A 27336-nucleotide genomic window follows, 5' to 3' on the forward strand; every position below is an offset into this window, starting at 1 on the left:
AGGATTAAAAATATTCGCGGTTTAATAGAAAATATGAAATTTATTTAACACAAGTGTTGTAGCCTATTTCACCCACTAAATATTACCCGATGACCATCAAATTGGAAGGCTTCTGCCCAGCCCTAAGCTCTAGCCCCATGCTAACTTCCGTTTTGATTGGTCTATAATTGCGACCTGTAGAGCAACTGTAAAATCAGGATTTTTTTCAGTTTTTGGTCCATTTCAAACCCTAAATATTATGCGATCATCTCCAAAAGAAATAGGGTTCTACACTGACCCTAGCCCCATCTCCATTCTAAATTTCGTGAAGATCGGGCCATAGAGTAATTACAAATTAACATGGACAGACGGACGGACATACATAGCTAGATCGACTCAGCTCGGCGAGATAGGAAGATCCATATATACTCCTATGTGGGAAACCAATATTTCGAGGTGTTACATAATTTTTGGCCCAATCAAACTTATAATACCCCCAACAAATAATGTTGTAGGGTATAATAAAATTCGACTTCTAGTAGACTTCCAAGTAGGAGTCTTCTATACTTAGGAAAACTTTGAACTATATTAAGAACTTAGACCTTCCATACATGCAGAAATTGGGTATGGTATGTGGGTATGCTCACCGGCAACTTATTTCCTAACTTAATATTATTAAGTATCTCATAGATATATACGTCATACAAATTCCACATTGTATCTTACATTTATCTATTGTGGATTGTATCTCAAGATAACCAACAATTGCCAAGATATTTTCCAAGTGCTGTTGAAGCATCAAAACAATAAACAGCTGTGTTTGCGGCGAATGTATCTACGAATTGTTTACAAATTCTAGCAGTTTTATGTTGTACCCTTTGGCACTCATTCTCTGTTCATTCAAACCCCAAGACTTCTCTCCCTCTCTCAAGAAAACCATGCGCATTTGAAAAAATAAACAAAAATCCATTAACTCTCTTTGGGAGTTAAATCACCAAACAGTACGAAGTTGAAATTCTCACGCACAACGAAGTTGTTTGGTAATTCGCTTTACATTGGACCCATTGAGAGAGGTAAGCAATGAGAATTTCTTTTCCATGGAGTTGTTGTACTTCCTCCCTGACTTACATGCCACGGCGAATTTGTTTGTTGGTTGGTTGATTGTTTGGTGTGGCACATCTGTAGATGTTGTGTGTGTTCGTCGTCGTGGTCGTTGGCTCCCTTGCGCATTTATGTTGTATAGCTGGCTGAATTCGCCGCCCATTGGCTGCCTGCATTTTGAATCCATCAGATACACGACACCATGGTGTAATCAGTTTTGTTTCGTTATTGTCCGGGTACGGTTGTAATAAGCGCTTGCTAGGGCGAATGTGCGACGGTTTTGAATGCATGAAATGTAAAAGAAGCAAAAGAGAATTCAAATGAAATGCAAATTAAAAATAAACAAAACAAATTTAAGCGAAATTAAATCGAAATTGGAAATTTTATACGTAAAAAATAGAATTTATGAAAATTCGTGATTGTTGAGAGAAAACAAAACAGAAAATAAGATTTTGGATAAATATCATTAAAAATTCTTTTGTGTCTAACATTGAAATCAACCCCATATTCCAACGTTGTATGGAATTTTTTTGTGTGAGGCAGGCGGCCGACACATCTCTTAAAAGTGTATTCCCGTGCTGAGGTGTTCGTCGTTCGAAGGCGACGACGACGTCGAGGAGGAGTAGCTGGAGAGGAAAGCATCTAATGTCTGTACGTTGGTATAATATACAAAACAGCCTGACAGACGAATAAGAGCTAGACTATTGTCCTATGCTCCAGAGTCCTAATTTTCCGTATACGTGTGTAGGTGTGTGCGTGCGTTTTCGTATTTTCTGTGTGTAGAGAATAGCACCTTAAAAAAGAAAGAAAAATAAATAATAAAACAAATAATAAAGAGAACGAAATAAAAACACAAATACTGAAATCATATTGGAATAACTTCATTTTGGATTACAAATACAAAAACAACAACATTGAAACTCATTGATGCTCTATAACCCTCTCAACAGGCTATGTTCTATGCCGGCCAATCTTAAAAACCATTAAAAAAATCTTTTGAGTGCCATTTTCAAATGGGGATTTTTTGAAAAACTAACGTTTTCCAATATTCCAAAACGATATCGAATCAACAATTACAACAACGACAACAACCTTTGAGTGCCAGTATCACATAAAATTAAAGGAAATCTATGGGATTTTCTCAACACCCACCCCAACCCCATTAATGGTCCAGGGTTCTTAAGAAGAATATCCATTGATATTACATTTGTGTTTATGTGTTCGTGTGTGCATGTGAGGAGATCGCGCGTGTATCTATTTGCTATGCATTTTAACCCAAAAATAATTGTATCTGCCTGAAAACGAAATCCTAATAAAATCATATTGCATTTAAGTGGTTGTAACGAAAAGGCAAATATTGAAAATCAATTTATGTATTTAACGAAAGGCCAAAATTTTGAAAACAAAATTGGAAATTGTGCATATAATACAACAACAACAAAATATCTCCTACTAAGCTCAATTGGTGTTCGACTAAATTAGAATCAATAACAAATGGGAATTTGTGAAGAAATTTGAAGTGTACTTTTAAGCAAACAAAAATTGAAAGAGAATTGAGAAACAGCAGATTTTTAATGGATCAATCTACTACAATTGGATAAAGGATTAAACAGGTTTGTATTTTGTCCAGTAGGAAAAGATAATTTTCAAAATACCTACGAATGGTGTAACACTTGACTATGGTCAGTTGGATCTTATAAGAAATTTAAGAAATTGTGGCATCATAGGGGTTTCGACTTCCGATAGAATCTTAAGAAATAATTCCTTTGATAATGTGGAATTTCTCATGGGCTGTGTTAAATAGTTTTATTATTATATCAAATCTGCGACATCATTAACCCCTAGAATGAATTATTCTAAAGAAAATTTGAAAACCAGCTTTTCGATAAGAATTTTTATGAAGAGTTCAGTTTTGGTTTATTCTAGAAGAGACAGATAGACAGAGGTAATTTTGCAAGGGAGTTTTGGCAATATCTCAAATCATTTCTACCACTTCAACCTCGGAGGAATTTTCAGTAAAAATGCTATTCTAGAAAAGACTCATTGGAAAAAGCAGATTCTGAAAGGGGCTATTACCCCTAGAATGAATTATCCTAAAGAAAATTTGAAAATCGACTTTTCGATAAGAATTTTTATGAACAGTTCAGTTTTGATTTATTCTAGAAGAGACAGACAGAGGTAATTTTGCAAGGGAGTTTTGGTAATATCTCAAATAATTTTTACCACTTCAACTTCGGTGGAATTTTCAGTAAAAATGCTATTCTTGAAGAGACTCATTGGAACAAGCACATTCTGAAAGAGGTCGGATAAATGGTAAAGCCTTTTAAACGCTTGATCTAACTATAAAATTATCTCAAAAAGCAACTCAAACACATGAAAACTGTTGAATTGAAAATTGAACTCTGAGAAATATTTGAATTCTACGATAAAGTTAATGGATTTTCAAAATGATTGTCGGTGGACATCCAAGATTTAGATTTTCCCCAATTTCCATATGAAGAAACATAGTGGAAAATCATGAATACGCGAGGTATAAATAAGTACAAAGTCGAGCTATTATTTGAAAACATATTTGTAAGGGGTTGTTCAAGATATAATTGTGGAAGGCTTTGTCAAAAAAAAGAAATTAGTAATAATTAAAAGCATTTAAATTTTGGAATCTACTGACCAGTGAGAAAAATATGATTGCTATGAAAAAATTGAACGAGTTTCCAAAATTTTATATACTATTTTAGATTCTTCCCAATCTCGATATGGAAAAATTTCAAAAATCGTGACAATCCGAACTATAAACGAATATCTAACAAAGACGTGATATGAATGAGGATTTAGTGCAAAGTTCTGCCGAGATATAATGGTTGATTATTCGATAACAAAAGTTTTAGGGGATGTCTTTAATATAATTGTAGATTTTTGACAGTTGAGGTGAACCATAATGTATTTTGCCCAAGAAAAAAATCTTGGATTTATTAAAATATTATTTGGGAAACTGTGGCAGATTTTTTGAAAGTATTTTTGTTGAGTCGAGTTATATGCAGTGGATTTTTTAACATTTTTCTTGGGCGGCGGTCCTAGATTATTTTACATTTTTTTGGACAGCTGTCTTGGGTTATTTGATAATATTTTTGGGCCGGTCTGAGATGTAATAGTTGATTTTTCGAAAAAAACCCCAAATATACTTTTGGGGTTGTAATGGATCTTTTAAGAAAATTTTGTGGTGGACTGTCCTAGGTATGATCGTAAAATTTTGAAAAGACTTTTTGAAGTAGATTTTTTTTGAAGGTATGTCCGACATATACTCTAACATCTTTTACAGATCTGACCAAAATAATATGGTTGATTTCTAAGAATTTTTTAGATGTTCTCCGAGATATAATGATTGAGTTTTCGAAAAATAAGTTTTCGGATTCGTCCGAAATACAATCGTGGACTTTTTAGAAAATATTTTAGGGGCTGTCTTGGATTTTTTAAAATACTTTTTGTCCGAGGTATAAAAGTGTATTTTTTGAAGCCACTTTATTGTGAGGTTGCTGAAAAGCAATCGAGGATTTTTTAAAATTATTTTTTGGTGTTTTGTCCGAAATTTAAAAATGGATGCTTTGAAAACATTTTTTAGGAAAGCTGTCCGGCGTGGATTTTTTTTGAAACTTTCGTCAATTTTTAGAAAGGCTGTCCGAGATATAGTCCATGGTACTTTGAAACTAGTTTAGGGGGGATTGTCCGATATGTAATCGTCGATTCTTAGAAATATTTTTTTGGAGGTTACCTGAGAAATAATTGTGGATTTCTTTTAGAACGTAGTCGGAAAAGCATTTAAGCTTTAAATAAATGACAGAAACTAGAGATTATCTAAAAATATATTTACAAGAAGTTTTTTTTTTTTTGAATTGGTTGTCTGAGGTATAATCATGGACGTTTTAAAAAGCAGTTCTTGGGGGATTTCAGATATATAAAAGTTAATTTATGTAGGGTTTGTCGAGGTGTAATCTAGACTTTTTGGTTGAGTTTTTGAAAAAATGGGGGACTGTGCGAAGTACAATTGTGTTTTTTTTTTGTTTGTTTGATAAGTTATAATGTCGGATTTTTATAAAACTTTTTCTGGAGAATGTTTGAGATATAATTGTGAATTTCTTGAAAATTAATTGAAGGTAGGGTTTGTCCGATATATTTACGAAAAAAATGTATTAACAAATGTTTTTGGAGGTTCCAAACTTAAAGAGTATGAGTAAAAAATCTGTTTTTTTATTTTTGTACCCTGCACCATAGTATGGAGACAGAAAATTGTGTGTGCGAGTCCACGTTTTGGTGTAGTTCCCATATAATGGTACCTCCCTATTTTAGCTACGTTATTCACCGATTTTTTTTTTCAAGTTTCGCATTTGTATATTGTAATGGCTTATGACAAAAGTTGCCTATGCAGGTCCACGTCGTCGTTTGGACTCTAATATAACTGCTGCATTATTTTTACGACTTTACCCTAATTTTTGACGGATTTAATGTTTTTGAAAATTGCCAACTTCGTTCCAAATGGTGAAGGGTATTTAAAGTTCGGTCCAGGCGAATTTACTTGTTATATATAATGAGAGATAAAACGGTGATTTTTTTTAAACATTTTTGTAAAGCTGTGTAAGAACCGGATATTACCCACACTATTTTGGTCAAAATGCCGATCCATATGACTTCTATCGGTAGATCTACTTTCATAATACACTCGATTTTTTTTTGCAATTTAAAAAAAAAAATTATTTTGTGTCGCACAGTGTTTTATATCGAAAAATTCTCCAAACATTTTCTCTGAAAAATATAGCCAAGAAAAATTCTGTAACAAATACAGTATTATAACATGGACCTCCCTTTTATATTTTTGATGAAAACTCATTCTTAAAGGTCTATCCAGTTTTTTGCCAAAAAGGGTTTTTATTTTATTTTATTTATTTTTTTTTTGTAAATAGAATAGTTATGGATTTTTGTAGAAAAAATTATGAAAAATATCCATACTTTAACCGAGGGGAATTTATGATTTTTTTAAACTCTACTACTTTCCCCTTTGAAATGAGCAATTAGGCAAATTATTCTTGTAAAATTTCAAGTTCTGTCCAAAATATTTTTTATTGTTTATAAAGCATTTTTAAGGGGCTGAGGTCAGCCACGCCAAAAACAGTCTTACCTTGAAAAATTTTGGCAATAACGATTACTATACACTTTAAACTTTAAACAAGTATATAAATCGAGTAACAAAAAATATTATCAAAGCCTTTTAGAAATTGCCGTTGGTCAACAACGCGAGGAAACCTGAAGAGAATCATATAAAAGCTAAATCATTTAGTAAGCCGACAAACAAAATATACTTTGTAATTATGGCTCCTAAAAATTGGACACTCCTAAACAGATTTACAACCTCACTCTTTCAAACGTACTCATACATTCCTCCAAGTCAATTTCTATGTTTAAAATAATTTCTCTTAAATAATATCGTAAATATTATTTAAATTCTTTACCTTCCCCTTTAAATCCCCCTAAAGCCCCATTTTATTCAACATTTTAATTTATCAATAATGCAAACTGTATGACACACATAAAACTTTGATTTCAATATTACAAAAACTTTTTAAATTAAAAATAGTAATCTAAAATCTTTAGAACTTTTCACAATCTTCAAACTCAAGTTGCCAGTCTTTTACCATTTCAAATGTGTCTTTCGTTTCCATATCCAGAAATGACATTTAAGCCAATAACTAATTTTCAAAAAATAAAAAAAAAACACAAAAAGTAAGCCAATAACACTTGTTTCAAACCATTTACATTTCAATTGGCCACAATTTCAAGTGAAACATCCAGAAATCACCCAATTTTATTTGAACTTCTTCGCCCTCTCATTTTTCTTTCTTTCGTTGAATGCAAAACTTTTCTTCCTGATGTTACAATTTTCCACTTTATATTTTTTTCTTTTTCCATTTGTCACTTGGATAAAAAAGTGTTTGTCTCCATTTTTTAAATATATTGACACGAATTTGTGTCTGAGTGACAAAAGTTTGCCCGAATAGAATAAAATAAAGCAAAGAAAATTGAATCTAATAATGAAAAATAAAAGTCAACCAACAGATGTCTATTTTGCTGCCTTTCTTACTTGGCAAATGCCAATATTCTTGGATACAAAACCACAAAGAAAATCAAATTATTGAAATGGCAAAAGTTATAAAATACATGAGAAATGAAAAAGTTTGCAATATTAAAGTTAAAATGGAATGGTAAGCAACTAGAGTTGTTTTTAGAGAGATAGAATGGGGAAGTTGTAGGAATTTTGAAAATAAAGCTTACTTGAAGTTACTGGTATATTTTACGATTTTCATGGCAAGAATTTTTAACAGAAGTAAGCACCCTTAAAAAATAAAATACAAATTCAAATAATCACGATTTTAATTTTAATTAATTTTCCTTCAAAAATACTTTGGAAAAATCTAATCTCATGGCTCTGGTAGTCTATCTAAATATTTATTTTAAATTTACTTTTCTTGTTAATAGGAAACTATAATTTAGAAATCGAAGAAAATAGCTCTATTAGACCTTAAAAATATTCCTAAAATACACAATCCGCTTCGGGTGTCCTAATAGTTCTTTGGAAATTATTATATTAGAAAATATTAAAAAAAAATATGACTGCCCTTATGGTTCTTCGGGGAATGTCAACAATGCGTCAAATATCTCGGATAGTTCTACTGAAATTATTTTAAACAAGCTAAATAGTATCAGTCCATTTTGCCGACAGGTGTATACCCCCAGCCTTGAGTTATGATTAGTCTAACTGTTGACCCTTTATGGGGGAGGTTACAAAGCAGTTGGCCAGTATTTTCCAATTCCTATCTGCCCTAAGTCTGATATAAATATTACAAAGTGCCATAGTAGGAATATATCGTCTACTTCCTATATTTTATATGAGATATGAGCAATTTTTTGAAAAATGCGTGAGGTACCAGATTTAGCGGACCGAAATATTCCACTTCATCTAATACAGATAAAAATATTGGTACGTGCAAAATTTAAAGGAAATCGAACATTTATATCCAATTTTATACCAAATCATAAATTTCAATTAATAACATATTCATATCAGATTTCAGGTAAAGGGAAATGTTTAGATATAACAAGTTATATAGAATCGCCAACTTCGTTCGCAATTATGATAGATATAAGTATTGAAAATTATAACCCTTTGTGGGTGAGGTACCAGAATGGGTTTCGCAGATATAAAGCATCTTCACAACAGATCGTGTGTTAGTAAAAATAGTGGGATGTGTGAAATTTGAAAAGAACAGGATGCTTATTTCGGATTTTATGATTGTTTTGGTTATCCAAAAAATTGTGGGTGAGGTACCAGAAGAAATGGACCGATCTCTACAATCTTCATAACAGATTTTGTGTTGATAGAAATATTGAGATTTGCCAAGTCTGAATGGAATCGGATGCTAATTACGCGCTTTAGAAGCTTAATGGATATTAAACATTTTGATGCTTTGTGAGGGAGGTACCAGAAAGATTGGACCGATGGAATATATCGCTCCAATCCTTCTGGTACCAGACCTTGGGTAAATACAAATATTGTGATGTGTGGAATTTGAAAACAATCGGACATATATATCACATTTTGTAGGAGTTATAATTATTCGAAATATTGACCCTTGTGGGGAGATACTTAATGGAGTGAACCGATATTGTCCATTTTAGCAGTTGACCTAGCACTGATGCAAATATTAATATTCGCAAAGTTGGAGCAAAATCGAATTATCCTTTCTCTTTCTGTGCAATAAATTATTTTCTTTGCAAATTCTGACATTTTTGGGGGGAGGTACCAGAAGGAGTGGATCGATATTGCCCATCTCCGAACTGGCAATAATATTACGATGTATCAAGTTTGGATCACATCGGATACTCCCTTTGAGTGTTATGGTGCGCACCAACCAGACAGACGGACGGACATCGCTAGATCGACTATAAATGTCCTGAAATGGATTTTGTCCTAAGAGACCTAGGGTCTAAATCCGTTATTTCGATGAGGAATGTTTTTGCCGTATCAAATATATCAAATAATATATTCCCCCTCTAGTGGCTGAGGGTAGGTTAGGTTAGGTTAAAGGACGCGCGGTTACCATATGGCAACCGCTCCCCTCGGAGACCTATAGGTCCATTGTGTTCATCCTAAAAAAGAATGTTAAGAAAAGTGGAAAAAGTGATTGGTAGATGAGGAGAAGATAAAAGGTAAAGTTGTAGAATGTGATCTACGGCTGAGGAGTTTGCCGTGTCGTCTTTAGCCACTTGAATCTTCTGGCTAATTAATTGCCCTCACCTTACAGTGACCTGTGATGATACCCACCAGGTTTTGACAATGACATCAGCGACCTTGTTCTCTTCTCTGAGAGTGTAGGCCAGATTCTTTTGGGGGTGGTGTATCCCATATCGTCCAGCCATTTTTGTTGGATTTTCTCAGAGTAATGTCTGTGAATAACCTGTAGGAAATGGCACAGTGATGGTTGAACCGAGTTGTCTACTTTAATCGTAGTTGATTCGGATCCCAGTCTGGCCAATTCGTCTGCAGTCTCGTTACCTGAAATGTTATAATGTCCCGGAACCCAACAGAGCTTGATGGATAACCCAGTGTTTTCCAAGGCTTCCCTGCAGTTCAAAACAGCCCTAGAGTTGATAGTAAAGGAAATCAAGGCCTTCAGTGCCGCTTAACTATCGACATATATAGTCACCGGACCGCTGACCTCAAAGCTCCTCGTGACCCACAGGTCTATGGCCTTTTTGACCGCAACGATTTCCGCCTGAGATACGCCACAGTTGTTTCCAAGCTTGTGGGATTCGCGAACATTAAGGGTATCACAGAAGACACCAGCTCCCGTACCACACTCCACCTTTGAACCGTCGGTATAAAAAGCTATGCCGCGGAAAGGAGGGTTGGCTCTATCAGGTATGTGTATGTCAGGTGGGTAGAAGCTTAATCGTGGTGAAATATAGTCACTTGCATAGGCTATCTCTCTCTCTGGCTGAAGGTATACAAATATCCTTTGCTCCTTCCAAAAATATTTTAGGAAATTTGCGCTTTTAGGCTTTATGCCAAAAATCCATTACCACACCTCCGATATTCCTATTATGTACTATGTCTTTGGTTACAGCCCGGATTGTTCCAGAAGACGGGCTATATCGGTTCACGATATCGTATAGCCCCCATATAATGGTAGCTATTAATATCCGGCATTTTGAATGATGAATGTAGCAAATTTGTCAATTGAATTGTCTGAAAATACACACAAGGAGTTCCTTTGACCCCTGGAAGAGAATTATCTATATAGGTCCACGATTTAGCATATCCCCTGAATATGGTACCTCCCGATATTCGTTATGTTCATGATTTTAGCCTAATTTTTCTATGGAATTGTCTTAAAATCCACACCAGGATTTCCTTCTGAGTATTTTACCCTCTGAAAGAATTGCTTATTTAGGTCCACGTCTTCGTATAGCCCCCACATAACGGTTTTCATTTAGGGCGTATTTTCGAAGGAATTTTTTGAAATTTCGTGGAGGGTATTAAAAGATCGGCCCGCCCGAACTTAGCTTCTTTTTACTTGTTCATCTCTATGATATTACTTTAAATAAATCGCAAAACAACTTAAAAAATATTTAAAAACTCCCTATAATTTCTTAGATGGCCCCTAATTGTCCCTGGAAGTATGTTCGATGTACCTCTGATTTTAGCCTTACATCCCATTATGAATCTAACGGGTTTTCCAAAATTGTCTTTAATAGTCCGTGCTTATAACACGATAGTTCCCTTAATATCCCGTAATGTTCGGATGAAAAAAATGCAATATTTAAAAAAAAAAAATTGTTAACAAATTCATTCCCTCCGAATTGTCCTTGGAAATATGTACAATTGTGGCTTTGATTATAATTAAAATAATGTACTTTCAATACTACGATAATGAAGGAAAGATTTTTTTTATTAAAATCCTTCGATTATGGATCCACATATTTTACAGCAATTATGGTTAGGATAGTCCTTTACATTTTTTCATTAATAAACCTCTGTTAGTTCCTTCAAAATATTATATATTTTACTAGATACATGATTACAGCTCAGATAGTCTTTGAACAATAAACATATCCCCGATTCTTGTATCAAATAATATCTACTAACCTTATTTATGACCTACAACCCAATCATGTAATGTTCTGCTCTTTTAATTACTTTCCTTTATTCACTTCTTCGTCTTCTTCTACATCTCCTCTTATCGATATCACATTTTTATTACAAATTAATTGCTTTTATTAGAGACATTTTCATTGCTTTCCTCTCTCCATCTCCCTCTCTCTCTCTGTCTATGTTGCCAGTCACTCTTTCTTTACCGCTCATTAAGGAGGTAAAATGTTGGTAATGCTACATGGCGTGGCATTTATGGCACGGCGTTTTATTGCAGCTACGTGTCACAGAACCTTTTGCTTTTGGCATTGCTCCTTTTGCCATTCATTATTAAGGCTCCTAAATTATTTAAGGGCCACATTTTGTTGCCTACCATTGCTCCCCTTGGGTATCATCCCTTTTTCCCGTAGACTTTTTGCAGCCCAGTCTCCCTCTCGAGGCAAGTCATTACGATGCTTTTACCATTGTAATCATGTAAGTAGAATGTTTTTGAAACGAGAGAAAAAAATTGCTTTTAATTTTTACAAACAGTTTTCTGCACTTTTCATAATGTTTGGGAGAAAGAAGATATCATCCCTAGTTTTTGTAACACCCTAAGCTGTGGAAAACTACCAAATGTGTGTGTTCGTAATTATACATCCAAAAACACTCTCACACACACACACAGAGAAAGAAAGATCCCTAAAATGCATTTCACTCACACACTGCTGCTTTAAGACAATGAAAATTAATGGCATGGATTTTCATTGTATGTTTCATACAATTTTCATTAAAATCTTTTCCTTGCCTGTTTTCTCTCTTTCGCTCTCCCTTCCTTATAGGGATACATCCCCTTTCCTTGTCTCTCATTACATTTGATGTACTTGCACATAAAATTTAGTGCAAAGAAGTGTAAAATTCTAATGTGCTTAGAAATTTTCGTAGCATGCTGTGATGAGGTGTGTAATTTGTGTGAGTGTATGGAGAACTGCATCAAAACGCCAGGGTGATTAAGTTTAGTTTATTACTGAAAAAAAAACGAAATGCCATCATTTAAAATGGGCAAAAACTAAAACCGAATGTCTAGGAAAAATTGCTTAGATTTACAGAGAGCAGTAGCTGGCAAGTAACTAAGTCTGATTAGTAAATTATTTAGATTTGCCAGTGAATTAAGTTGTAAAATGTCGTCTCCATGGATGGAAGAGTAATGATGCAGATGCAAAGATTTTAAGGCCAATAAATTTCAATAATAATAAACAAGGTATCGTTTAAAAGTGGGTTCATTTGGAAAGTATTCGTTTGAGAGATATTTGAGGAGGAATATATTATTTTGACCTGCATAAAAGAAGATGAAAGTTAATCTGGCTTTATGCGAATTTCTCTTAAGATCTTCTCTATTTTATGTAGGGATTTGCGAAAAAAAGGTTTGTGTTTCCCGTCCCCCCATCTAATGGTGCTACAGGATTTTAAGTACTTTAAATGCTTCAGCCACAATTTCCAACAGAAGGAAAGGTGTCTGTTTTGAATCTCTTTCGGCCGCAAATTTTGAATATAAATCTACTATTTGGAGGTCATAAACGCATTTCCACTTACCGAATTTGACACTTGGCGCTTCAGTTTCTGTGAGTATACAAACCATTCTTGCGAAACTTTACTTTGTGGTATATGGAACCTGATGTTCGTTATTTCGAAGATCTTCAGTAAAGATTTAAACTCTGTTTCCATTATTGATAGATAAAATTAATATTTAATAGAAAATATTTGAATTTGAACATATTTTTTTTTTTTTTTTTGATCGAGAATTTCTTGTCCTTATTTCGAGTTGATGCATGAAGGGGCATAAAAATTTGAAAGACCAAAATTTACTAAAAATCTTGGAATGAAAATCATACTAAAAGGGTACGAAAAGTACCAAAATGTATTAACAATTGAATATTGAACAAACAGAATGAGCTAGAATTCTGACATTTGAAATGAGAGTCACTGATGAAATGCAGTATAGATTTACCAAAGGGTTTTTGGAAATTCGAATGTTACGAAAAGTTCTAATATTGTACTAAACTTCCTTAAATCATAACACTTTTATACCCCCACTATAGTATGGAGGTATATTAAGTTTGTCATTCGGTTTGTAACACCTCGAAATATACACTTTTGACCCCACAAAGTGCATATATTCTTGATCAGCATAAAAATCTATGTCAATTTAGGGATGTGCATCAGTCTGTCCGCCTGTGGAAATCACCCTAGCTTTTGAACGACATAAAGTAGGTTGATAAAATTTTACTCAAATGTATATTATATCTGCAAGACTTTTGGTATTGAAAGTGGGCCATGTTTTGGTATAGCCCCAAATAATGGTACCTCCAGATATTCGATATTTTGATGATTTTAGCACCATTATTCACCGGAATCGTTTCAAATTTAGTACTTGAAGTTCGTAATACATGCTACAGCCTAAGACAGAAAGTTGTCTGTGCAGGTCCACGTCTTCATATCGGCCCCATATAACAGGGCCTCCCGATATTTGATATTTTAATGATTTTAGCGACATTTTTCACCGCAATTGTTTCGAATTTGGTATTTGAAGTTCGTAATGGATATTACAGCCTATGACAGAAATTTGTCTGCGCAGGTCCACGTTTTGGTATAGCTATAGCTACATTGTTCACCTATTTTTTTTTTTTTTTTATTTTTGCAAGTTTCGCATTTGAATATTGTGATGGCTTGTGACAATAGTTGTCTATTGTCGTGTAGACTATAATATAACGGCTACATTCGGTAGTTTTAAGATTAAAAAAAAAATGCGGATTCTTTTTAAGTGCGAAATTTGTTCCAATTGGTGGAGGGTATTCAAAGTTCGGCCCGACCTACCTTATAACTTTTTTAATTGTTTATGATCTAAACAGATAGAGCTAAAACTTGGAATGCCGATTTTAAATATTTTATGTGTTATTAAAAGTTTTCCATTTCATTTCGTCAATTTTTTAATTTTTTAGTTATTTTTTGTAAAGGCTCTACTTGCCAAAAAACATCAATACAGGTCCACAGTTTGAGATAGCTCTTATGATTTTAGTTATGTCGAGGATCCAATCGACTTGACTTTACATTTGTATTTCATTTTCATCGTGGGGCTTGAAGAAATCCTTCACAAGCTTTATAAACTTTAGATGAGAATTTCCAATAGAACAGAACAAAAATACGAAACTGTTTGCGCCCCTGAAATATTTTGACATTTTTTAAGATCAAATTCGGTATCCTAAATTCTTAATTAAATAGATCGAAATATATCATGGTTCTATAGTGAAAATATGAATTGCTCTGATTTTTTTGTGAAGAACCGTAAAGCAATAAAGAGGAAGTGTTTGATTGATTTCTAGGTATTAAAATAAAAATAATATTGTATCTATGAGAAGCATTTGAGAAGAGTCAAATGATAAATCATTTTTTGGGAATATATAGAGGAACATGTTTTGAGGGCCCACCAAATAATACATTTATTTTTTGAAAATCGGGTACGGCTTCCAATAGCATCATATTCAATTTTTGTGAACTAATATTGAAGAGGATGTTATTGGAAACTACATTCAATTTTCAAAAATTAAATGTTATTTGGTGGGCCCTCTAAATATGTTCCTCTATATGTTCCTAAAAAATCTAACCGCCACTTCTTACTTATTTTCAAAGGAGAATGGGAAGTGGATTAAATTTAGCACCAAACGATTACTCGTTTTGGATGCAATGTATGCGTGTGGGTTTTCTATGCCCCAAATTCGACAATTTTACTTATTTTCAGGGGCTTTTCTTCTTCCAAATCCGGTTGCAATGTTCGCAAATACTCTACACCATGATTCTCGAAGTTATGTCGCATACAAAGAAGTTTTGTCGCATATAACCATCTAACTATATTCGTTCAGCGGAAGGATAAAACTAATAATCTTTCAAACCAGACATGTGTAATGTGTTACCATTCTAGAAATAAACATTAGTTGAAAAAACGTTACATTGCGGACCCTATTTATTAGAAATCGGCTAGACTTTTTTGAGCAAATAACTGATAATAAATTAGACACAGCCATTTTTCAACACTTTTATTCCATTTCAAAAAACCCTTTCCTAATTTCAAACCTATATTTGGATTTTTTCTGTGAGTGAGTGGTTTCAGTGTTCAAAAGGGGCCAAACGGAAGGAAAACTATTGAGATCACCACCAACAAAATGGAACATTTTTTAAGCGAAAAAAATTGATTAATTTCGCTCGCAACCTGTTCCACATTTCGATTTTGGTGATCTCAATGGCTTCCCTTCCGTTTGGCCCTCTTGAAAACGAAAATAGACAAATGTCTGTGCCCTGTTATTGATTTCCTTGCCATCTTTCCATTTTTCAATTCCCGTTTACATTTCCTCTATTAGTTTTTACCAAAAAAAAAATCGAAATGAAAGAAAACTCAGAAACCACAAGACCCACCACACTTTGCTGCTTATATATGTATGTGCATACATACATACAATCATGTTCCAATATGTTCAAGTGAGCGATTAACATAAATTTTAAATGTTAATAATTCAATTTAAGAAATATGGCTTTTGGGAAGGCACAATGGCTGGCTATGGATATTTAGTTTGGTTTTCGATTGGGGAGGGTAAATGGAAGTGACAGTTTTTTTCTTCTCAACGTTTTTTCTTTTTTTCAATGCTTGACATTGATATATAACCAACACTTCTTGGCCTGATAATTCCAAGTATGTCCAAGAAAAATTACCAACTCAATGCGGACATAATATTTTATAAAACACATTTCATACCAAAGAAAGAAAGAAGCTACAAGAACCCCAGAGAATTTATTTTTATTTCAAATTTATTCATATAAATTGTTGTGGTTGTTTTTTTTTTTTTTCTCGAAAATAAGACAATCCATTCTCAAGCCTTTATTATGAATACCAATCACGTTGAGCTAGACAAGTCGAAATAATGAATGTAAGCAATGTGAGATTCAAAATAAAATCAAATTCAAAAAAACTATGGATGTGGTCAGGCAGTGGCCAAAATCCCAATGGTTGATCAGGGACGTAGCCAGAACTACATTTCGACATGGATTTGGGATGGCCAATTATCGTCCGCTCCTCACGAACATTTTCATAAGTGTAAGGTAAGACTCAGAAGGGCTAGGCCTATTGTTTTTAAAGATGTCCGCAATATATTATGTTCCTGAATTGTTGTTCCTGATTTTGCAGCGGTTATAAATACAAATAGAAATCCAAGGACACGAAATCTTGCATGGAATTAGAGTTAGAGTTTAGGACAGCGGCTAGAATGGACCACTACTTTTGTGTGAAAAAGAAATACCAACATTTCCATTCTACCGAAATGCTGAAAATAACTTACAGGCAAAATCCAAAATACTCAAAAGGTAAACTTCTGGCTTTTTATGCAGATTTCGTTGATGAATATAGCCAAATATCGAAGACAAACAAATCATATAGATGAGTCTAATTTTTGGAGATACAGAGGGGCCTCTTGCGTTCGGAGATGATCGCAAATGAACCAAAAAGAGACAATTGAAACCAATCGACACGGAATTTCGCATAAGAAGAGAGTTAGGGACAGCATTCTAGCATTTTGGATGACCATTGGATTATATTTAGCTGTGAATAGACCACAACAACTAACAGCACGTCGGAATGCGTAAATATTGGGCAAATGTCCCTGGTCAAAAAGGTTAGGGTAATATCTGGACAGTGCAATATGACATAATTGGCCCAAATCCAAATGGTTGAACAGAGACGAAGCCAGAAGTACATTTCGACATGGATTCGGGGGGTTAACATATATATCATGGCCAAAAAAAATCTCTTAAAAATTATGAATTTTATATCCACATCCCCCTTCGTTCTAGCTACGCTGGCTCAGTACATTCTAAAATGTTGGCTCTAAAAAGTGATATATTTGGCCCAGACACCTTCTGGTTTTCAAATATCATTATGGATAGTATGGGTGCATTCCAGCTCCCCTCTAGCTACGTTGGTTCTCTATATTCGAAATTTTTGCTTTACACATCCATAGTCGTTAATTCTTATCTCATATGTTACCACGTCTCTGACCAAACATATTTGCATGTGAAGAAGTTAATTTATTATTTTGTTTTAATTCATAAATAAGCGAACTTAAGACCCCAATGGAGCAGACAAATAGACACCAGAAATCAACTTTTCCAAATTTCGATTGTATCCCCTTTTGGGTGGCAATTTTCTTGTAAAGTTTTGTTAACACTTGTCTTTTTACCAAGTTAAATGCTCACAATTTATGTTAACACCGTTTTTGAACAGTTAATTACTTTTATGGCCTTTTTCGAAATTCGTTGGTAAAAGACTAAAATCCACTTCTCCCTCTTTGAAATTTAAAATTGTATCAAATTTCCAAAAACGGACTTCCACACCATGATTGCCTTGTTCGACAAAGAGTTTAGGCCACTTTAATACTAACATACACACATATATATTTCTAAAAAGAACCGATTTTTTCTTAACCTGCTTGAAATTTGAAACCATTTCCCTCTCTCTCTCTTTTCCAACTCGCCTGCTTCCTGTCAAACCAAAAACAAATACAGCTGATTTGTGTGTATCTCAATGACGATTGTTGTTGTTTTCTTTTTCTTTTAACTAATGAAATAGTTTCATGTGGCTGACAGTTCCTAGGAACAACTGTCACCTCTCCTCATTTTCTCTCCTTTTTATGTTTTACCGACCCAATAGACAAGGCAAATTAAGAGATCTTTCAGAAATGATTGTAATTTTTCCTGGAGTGTGGAATGACTTTCGATTTTTTTTTGTCTTTTCCATTTTCATGTTCGAGGGTGTGTGTGTTTCTCTTCTACCTGACAAATTTGTTTGCATTCATTTATGCTTGAATGAAAATTCTAAAAATATCTTGTTTCTGGAGATTTTTATCAATGTTCCATATAAAGCAGGTGCATTTAAAGTGGATCTATGGAACTTAAACATAAATCAGAGGGATAATTTATGAACCTTTTTTGGGAAAATGTTATACAGTGTGAGACAAAAAAAAAAACTACATCAAGATCAAAAGCCATAATTTTCACATTTTCTTAAAATTTTTTTGAATGAAAGCAAAAAATGTCGGAAATAGCATCAAATTTTAGAATAAGTTTAGATTTGTTTAAATTGGTCACCGTTGGCACGAATTATGACCTTTAAACGGCCAATGAAACCGCCACATGCTGCCGGAATGTTGCGCTGCGGTATTTTGGTCCATTCCCGGGGAAACACTTTCTTGAGGTGATCGACACTTTGGTATTTTTTAGTACCAGCCTCGTTTTCCAAAATACTCCAAAAACAATAGTCCAACGGATTGGTACCAGGAGATTTTGGTGGCTTTTGTGCGTTTAAAATGAAGCGAAGAACCTTATTTTGTAACCATTCTTGGTTGGCGCGTGCTGAGTGCGATGGTGCTGGGCCTTTTGGAATGTACAAAATCTGCGTCCGGCGCTTGTGTTCTGGTGGCCAACCAAAGGTGCACATTATCAGCTGACCTCTTTGGCAAGTAAACGCGATCATTTTGTTTGTTTACAAACTGCTGGACAACGAATGTTTTCTCGTTGGAGAAAACGAAATTCGGCAGTTCAACACTTTCGGCGAAGCGAAGCAACTCTTTAGCTCTATTGAGTCTATTTCCATTCTCTTGCGGTGTATGTATATTCATGCACTTTTTGGAATTTCAATGGCTTTACCCCGAGCTCATTTTTCCATATTTGCCGAATGAAATATTGCGATATGTTCAGTTCACGAGTCATTTTTCGGCCACTGCGACGCGGGTTTCGATCAAGTCGCTTCATTACTTTTCGAACCATTTCTGCTGATGTTGCTGTTTTCTTCCGTCCACTTCCTTGACGTCAGACTACGCTGCCAGTATCACGGTGACGAGCGATGGTACGAGACAGAAAATTTATTCACATTAAAATGCTAGAGAGCTCTAACGATAGCCACTTGTGGTTTTTTACCCAAATATAAAGAAATCACTCTATCACGCTTGATTTCCATCACGAATAACTATTTTTCTGGAAAATTCTCACAAAAATGCTTTTGTACGCTTGTAAACAATATAATGAGATGTCACTGGAATAATTTTAACAGCTGAAGGACGAGTGGCTTAGAAATGACAGCAGTCTGAAGTTGGTTTCAGTTTTTTCATCTCACCCTGTATTATTATTACTTTCTTACATTTAATTTTAAAAAAGTTTTTGGATCTCTTTTAAGATCTAAAATTTTCAAATTTTAATTTTAATTATTTTTTTTATTATTTTTATTTTCGGTTGGTCAGATATATATTGTCTATTCTTCGAGAACAAATATTTAAATAATTTTTAGGTCTGTTACAATTTTCTCAATTTTTTCAGTTAAAATTTTAATTATTTTTACCCTGTGTTTTTTATTTAAGAGCATTTAATTTACAAAAACAAAACATTCAGAATTAGCATTTAAATTATTCCTGGAAAAAGCTTTTTTCCCCATAGAAAATGATTTTTTATTCATGGAGGCCTGTCAAGTACCTAATCCCAAAGATATATTTATTTATTTTTAAATTAAACCATTCAATAACATTCCGTTTATACTCTTAAAATACACCTCCAAAATAACGCATACATTCTGAAAATTCCTATTGTTTTTTAAATCGGATTATATTAAAAAAAACCGCCGTTATATCCCCCTCAAACAGAGGAGAAACAAAGTAAATTAGAAAGACAAAAATAGTATTCAGTAAATTTATTTCATTTAAATCCCACTTTTTTGCGATTGCCAATTCGCATTTACGTTGTTTTTCTGAAAGACAATAGACCGACCACACACACACACAATACACGGCCAAGCGACGAAGAAATTTAATTGGAAAACAATACAGAGGGAAGACAAAAACAATTTAGCACCCCATTTCAGCTTGCTTTTCAAAATCAAATTTTAAAACTGCCAAAAACCAAACCAAGGGACAAAAGGATCCAAAACAAAGCGAAGTCAACCAACCAAGCGAGCAAAGCAACGAAAAACTGAAAAGGTACAACACAGGGCAAAGTTTCAATGCAATTTCGTAAAGGAATTAAGAAATGAAAGGAAAAAGAGAAGAATGAAAAGAGCAAACAGCCAGGCAGCCAGCTAGTCAAACGGACACAATGAAATTTTCCACATGAATGAATGAGAGTGGAAAGTGCAAAAACTAAAGGAAATACGGCTGGCCTTCGACAAGCTACCCAAGGAAATTTTATTTTCACTTTTATGGCACAACTTTTTGGGGGGTTGGGAAGGGGGAAGGTATGACAGAGGGGAGGTGGGCTGTGTCCAAAGTAATAAAAGATAATGTTGTCAGCATCGACAAAAATAAAAACAACAATACCAAACAAAGTAAACACGAAAAGACGCAAAATTGTATTGAACGGCTAACATTGAAAATGGAGGCAACAAAAATAACAACAACAATAACATCAAAGCAACGTTATTGAGTTTTTCCGAATTTTTCCCACCCCTGACGCTGGGGAGGGAGGAAATGTTCGATGTTGCATGCAACAGCAACGAGAAATGGAGAAAAACTTCAAATTCCAATTTCAAATTGTGTTTATTAAAACTGCAAGCATTTCCTGACACACTCTCTCACACACACACAAACACAGGCACCCATACACACAAACTTTAGTAACAGATTTGCTGTATTGCCTTGAAAACTACCCCGGAAAACCTTAATGGTATTTTTACTATTGCTGCTGCCTGTGTTTTAAGTCTGTGCGTCTGGCCATAACATTGTTACCCTGGCATATATCCTGTGTCCTGTAAAGAATGAAAATCCTGAAAAACAAAGTGGAAAATTTCATGACACTCACAGTACACCAAGAGAATGGCCAAAAGTGCATTTCATGCTTGCCATTCACTTTTTTGTCTGCGTTTTTTCTATATTTATTTTATACTCCTTACAATTCAATACAGTTCAATGTCCTTACACAGAACATGAGTTAGGTAGCAATACAACCCCCCCGATGTAGTGTTATTTTTCTAATGAAATTGAACGCCTCTTGTAATGGAAAGACCAACAAAGCAAAATAATAGAGAAGAAGAATAGAAAAAAAAAACGCAATGCATTTTTCCCCAGACGTCTGCCATGCACAGGTCCTTTTAATAGCCTGAGGGCTTGTCTATTTGATGAACAATGTTTTTGTTTTGTTTGGTAAAGCAAAAATCATTGGCAACCAACCGCAGCATATTTGTTATCAATGTCAATGTCTATTTCAGTTACTAATTTGGAGGTTATGTTGGAAAATTTGGAAAAAGAAACAAAAAACCAAATGTTCATTGGCCTTAACTTGAATGGTAATTATGATGGTGGTGGTGGTGGTTGTCTGCTGATGACAATGTCTTTTTTCCCTATACATTATAATAATTATTAGAAACAAAAAAAATAGTTATTAAAAACTCCAGGCTATATCCCTAGCCTGTTTGGTGGTGGTTGTTTTTTTATTTTTCAATTTTTTTCAACACCTTTTCCATGTTGTTGTGGTTGGCTTATTGCCGGAAGCCAAAAAAAAACAATACCGCGTTAAAAAAAACTGCATTGTAATCCTTGATTTTGACACCATATCTCGAAGCCGAAACACAAACACACTAACACAAAAAGGTAGCCAAGCAAATGGGCCGGCAAACTGCTTTCCAAAAAAAACTAAGGATTGGAAAATGTGTTGCCAAACACCTTTCATTATTATTCGAAATTTTTTGTTGTTTTTGTATTCGAGCTGGAAGTCCGCACATATGTGCATTCCTCTCATAATTTACCATGAACTGTATAATTTCATATTAATCATTATCATTCTTTTCTCTCTCATCTCCCTCTCCTTGCCTTGCTGATATTATTCCAAATTGAAATCAACAAAACGCAACGAATTAATTAATTATGAATACTGTCTGTGCGTATGGTTGTGTAGCACATTCTGCTAATGGAATTCCGTCCAAAATAATAATCTCCATATTATTCAAATCTAAACTAATCTAAATGCTACAGTTTAGAAGCGTACAACAACAGATGATTGCTTAGATAATTGAATTTATGGATAATTATTTGAAATTATCGCCAATTTCATGAGTGGATTATGAAAAAAAAAAAAGCAAAAACACTGAAAGAAAATTTGAGTAGAATTTACGGTTTAATTGAAAACAAAAAAACAATCTAAGCAAAGGCTATAGTCGTGCGGGGCCGACCATGTGATACCCTATAACACTACAATATGGTAGAAGTCCCCTTAGGTCCAAATTCGTTTTGGAAGATTTCACTTTTGATATCATGTCATAGAGCACTGTTCAGATTATTCTTAGCTTTTTGACCAGGGAAATTTGCCCAATATTGACGCACTCCGACGTGCTGTTAGTTGTTGTGGTCCATTGTGCTGTCCTTAACTCTCTTCGCAGTCAAAATTCCGTGTCGATTTGCTCCAATTATGTAATCGGATTTTTTTTTCTGTTTTTGGTTCAATTAAGCCCCTACTCTAAATATTTTGCGATCATCTCCAAAAGTCTGTTTCTCAAAATTTAGACTCATATATATGATTAGCTTTTCCAAGCTATTTGGCTATATTCGTCAACGAAATCAGCAAAAAAAAGCCAGAAGTTCGCCTTTTGTGTATTTTGGATTTCGCCTGTAAATTATTTTCAGCGTTTCTATAGAATAGAAATGTTGGTATTTTTTTCACACAAAAGTAGTGGTCGATCCTACCTGCTGTCGTAAACTCTAACTTCATGCGAGATTTCGTGTCCTTTGGTTTCTCTTTGTGACTTTTATAACGGCTGCAAAATCAGGAACATTTTTAGTTGTTGGTCCATTTCAACCCCTAAATATACAGGCTGAGATAAAAAAAAATGTAACAAAGTCAAACGCCACAATTTCTATTTTTTTTTTTTTTTTTGCAATTTTATTAAATGAAAGCAAAAAATGTCGGGAATAGTGTCAAATTTTAGAATAAGTTTAGATTTTTTCGAATTGGCCACATTTCGCACGAATTATGGCCTTCAAACGACCAATGATACATGCTGCCCGAATGTTGCACTGCAGTATTTTGGCACATTCCCGGCGAAGCGCTTGCTAATATTCGATAATGTAATATTCGGCATTTATTCTGATGGCCACGGTCGATTAATTCGAGCCGAGAGAGACCCGATGGAATTATGGCAGCCCACACCATCACCATTGCCGGCGCTAGAGTTCTGGTGGCCAGCCGAAGGTGCACATTTTCAGCTAACCTCTTTGGCAAGTAAACACGATCATTTAGTTTGTTTACAAACTGTTGGACAACGAATGTTTCCTTATCAGAGAGAGAAAGCCAAATTCGGCAGTTCACCACTTTCGGCCAAGCGAAGCAACTCTTTAGCTCTTTTGAGTCTATTTTCTTTCTGTTGCGGTGTAAGTTCTTGCACTTTTTGGAATTTCAATGGCCTGATCCCGAGCTCATTTTTCAATATTTGCCGAATGGAATATTGCGATATGTTCAGCTTACGAGATATTTTTCGGCCATTGCGACTCGGCTTTCGATCAAGTCGCTTCTTTACTTTTCGAACCATTTCTGCTGATGTAGCTGTTTTCTTACTCCAATTCCTTGACGTCGGGCTACGCTAATAGCATCACGGTAACGAGCGATGGTACGAGACACAAAACATTTATTCACATTTTGATGCTGGAGTGCTCTGACGATAGCCACTTGTGGTTTTCCAGCCAAATATTAAGAAATCAGAAAATTCTCACAAAAATGCTTTTGTGCGCTTATAAAAAATATATTGAGCTGTCACTGGAATAATTTTAACAGCTGTCGGAAAAGTGGCTTAGAAATGACAGCAGTCTGAAGTTGGTTGCAGTTTTTTTCATCTCACTCTTTATACCCTCAGCCAATGTTTCATTATTTAAATATATTTTGACTCCTGTTATGGTTATTTAAATGGTGGATTCTCTGTGTGTTATGTTCCGAAGGAATGGACTAATATTGTCCATTACGTGTCGGACCTAAATATATGTGATATGAATATTGCGACGTGCCATGTTTGAATTTTAATATAATGTTAATGATAACCTTTTAGAAAATGTAAAAATGTGCCTGTTTTGCCAGATATAGTCCATTTTCATACTTCATCTAATACAGGAAAAAATATTGGTATAGGAAAAATTACAAGAAAATCCAACATATATATCCAATTTTATGCAAAATCATAGATTCTATATTCATCTCAGGCTTGTATTAACATACCTACACAATAAATGTCAAATATTTTAAAAATACCCCTTCGTAATTATTTAATCATTTATTCAGGAACGATTTAAATATCCCGTTGATATTTGTCCAAAAATATTGAATAAAAACCCACATTCATAACTCATTATTTGAATACAATGAATTGACTGTTATCCTATGAATCAGTACCGGATCAAACATTTAATTTTTTTGGAATATTTTTAGCATTTTGAATAGATTCAATATTTGTTTATTTTAATGAGTAGCAATTTGCAGCAATGCATAAAAGTTATTTGTTCAAATGTGTTGGCGATTGGTGTTGATTACTTCAGTCAGTCTAACCTAAATTTTTTTGTGGAATAGAAGAAAAAAAGATACATATTGAATACTTAGAAACGACAACCTACAAATATCGGTGAATGCAATTAATATTGGGGTGGATCGTGAATCAAATTTTATAAACTAAAAATAAATAATTTAAATATTGTTAAGAAAATAAATAAAAACGAAATTAAATATAAGAGAATAATATTGTTGTAAATTTTAGTATGGGTAAACACTAATTTATTGTTTATTTCTTAATTTACATACGCTGCCTTCTCAAGATAATTTTTGAAATAAATAAGACCTCCTACGTTTCTACAACAATTTTTTTATAATAAATCACTTTACTTTGTTAATAATTTATTTAATAATGATATATTATATATGCATCTACTACACTATGTGACAATTGGAACAAATCTGGCAATTTTCAAAAAAATAAAATCCGTCGTTAAAAATATTGTTAAAATCTTAAAAATACGGAATGTAGCCGTAATATTAAGATCTATACGACGACGTGGACCTGCATAGGCAAATTTTGTCATAAGCCATTACAATATTCAAATGCGAAATTAAAACCAGTAAAGAAAGTCTTAAAGTCGGGCGGGCCGACTTTATGATACCCTACACCACTTTGCTAATTTAGTAGAGATCCACATAACAATTAAAAGTTTTTATGGGAGAATTCAATCATATACGCTATGATTATAATTATAATTTAAAGTTCAAAGAACTAAATATGCCGAAGCATTTGTATATTTTAAATTCGGACTTGTATTGCCCATTTAGTGCACAATTAATTTGAAATCGGATAAAGATATATATGGGAGCTATATCTAAATCTGAACCGATTTCGATAAAATTTTGCAAAGATATTTCTGAGCTGTATTTGATATATTTCCCTGAATATCGTTGTAACGGAGTGCATATTACGGTTGTGGGTAACAAATATATCAAATCGGACGAATAATATATATGGGAGCTATATCTATATCTGAACCGATCTTCACCAAATTCGACATACTAGCTTCTGGACTCAATTCGGTCGTAAGTGCCAAATTTCATCCCATTTGGACAAATATTAGACGTTTGGTGCACAATAAAAGTTAAATCGGACGAAGTTATATATGGGAGCTATATCCAAATCTGAACCGATCTCGATAAAATTTAGCAAATGTATTTCTGAGCTTTATTTTGTTCACAAGAATACATGGACAGACGAACGGACAGACGGACAGACGGACGGACGGACGGACAGACGGACTTACATGCATAAATCAACTCAGAAAGTGATTCTATGGAGATCCTCAAAAGTAACTATGGGTCTATCTCGCTTCCTTTTCCATGTTACAAACAAATGCACAAAGACATAATAGCCTTACCACTATGTGGTGTAGGGTATAAAAAAAATCGGTGAATAAAGTATCTAAAATCATCAAAATGACGAATATCGGGAGGTACCGTTATATGGGGGCTATACGAAGACGTGGACCTGCACAGTTTTCTGTCTTAGGCTGTAGTATCCATTACGAACTTTTTGTGAATAATGTCGCTGAAATCATCAAAATACCGAACGTCGGGAGGTACCGTTATATGGGGGCTATACGAAGACGTGGACCTGCACACACAATTTCCTGTCGTAGGATGTAGTATCCATTACGAACTTCAAATACCAAATTTGAAACAATTCCGGTAAACGATGTCGCTAAAATCAGCAAAATACCTAATATCGGGAGGAACTGCCATGTGGGAGATATACGAAGACGTGGACCTGCACAGACCTGAAACAAGTCTGGTGAATAATGTTTTTAAAACAATCAATATGCCGAATATCGGTAGGTACCGCTATATGGGGGCTACACGATGGCGTGGATCTGCAAATTCAATTTTCTGTCTTAAGCTGTAGTATCTATTACGAACTTCAAATACCGAATATTCCGGTGAATAATGTCGCTTAAATCACCAAAATACTGAAAATAGAGAGATACTATTATATGGGGACTATACCACAACGTGGACCTACATGGCCCATTTGCAATACCAAAAGTCCAGCAGACAAAATATACATTTGAGTAAAATTTTATTAACCTACTTCATTTCGTTCGGAAGCTGTAGTGATTTCCACACATTTCGACGGACATCGCTAAGAATTTTATGCTGATCAAGAATATATGCATGGTGCAGGATATAAAATAAATCATTTTAGGGCCCCCTCTTTTGCTTCAGCCCTAATATAAGAATATCCCCTGATTATATATAATTTTCATATTGATTTGCCCAGAAATTTGAGGGTGGGTGTAACGTTATATACGAACTATTCCGAAATATACTATTCTGTCTTAGGTCTGCTCTCAAAATACATATTTTTTGTTCCCTTTCTTTCTATCATATTCCACCCCAATATCCCATCAACATTCCTATACAATAACTATTCTCAAGTATGTCTGCCAACCCAAGCTGTTTGTTTTCATTTCAATATTTTTTCTTAGCTAAAC

The 27336-nt window shown here is 34.2% G+C and overlaps 1 protein-coding gene across 1 annotated transcript in view; it reads left to right on the forward strand.

Moving 5' to 3' along the window:
- Nucleotides 1-968: 968 nt before the first annotated feature.
- The window catches only part of LOC131801674 (roundabout homolog 2-like), a 310984-nt gene continuing 284616 nt past the window's right edge, over nucleotides 969-27336 (forward strand). Inside the window, exon 1 of the mRNA XM_059120600.1 lies at nucleotides 969-2693. The gene's annotated coding sequence lies outside the window, so the exon portion shown is untranslated. The remainder of the gene's footprint in view (nucleotides 2694-27336) is intronic.

The sequence above is a fragment of the Musca domestica genome, unplaced genomic scaffold (genome assembly GCF_030504385.1).
Source record: "Musca domestica strain aabys unplaced genomic scaffold, Musca_domestica.polishedcontigs.V.1.1 17, whole genome shotgun sequence".
NCBI classification, from domain to species: Eukaryota; Metazoa; Arthropoda; class Insecta; order Diptera; family Muscidae; genus Musca; species Musca domestica.